The sequence below is a fragment of the Cheilinus undulatus genome, linkage group 5 (assembly GCF_018320785.1).
Source record: "Cheilinus undulatus linkage group 5, ASM1832078v1, whole genome shotgun sequence".
Taxonomy (NCBI): domain Eukaryota; kingdom Metazoa; phylum Chordata; class Actinopteri; order Labriformes; family Labridae; genus Cheilinus; species Cheilinus undulatus.
Genome location: NC_054869.1, coordinates 52,704,333 through 52,704,677, shown reverse-complemented (window position 1 = coordinate 52,704,677; position 345 = coordinate 52,704,333).

The following is a 345-nucleotide window of genomic DNA, read 5'->3' as shown; positions in this document are numbered from 1 at the left end:
TTCTCAGTTAAGACATTTTCACTCAGATGAGGTCAAGATCTCTGCATGCAAAGAGGAAACCAAAAGATAAGCAGCTGAGGTCATGTGACCAGGATATTGCTTAATGCCTCGCCTACATTGATTTCCTGGGAACCACCCCGACCCCTCAAACTGTTTCAGAAACCTACAAACCACCTGAACCACATACCCAAACTGGACTCTGACACCCTATTGACAGAGAGCATTAGCAGGGATTCACATCAGTGTAGGGCAGGGGTCATCAAGTACATCTGCAAGAGGGCCGGTTTTCGTCTCAACAGAAACTCTGGGGGCCAGACTTTCAAATACACAAAAATTAAAGAAATG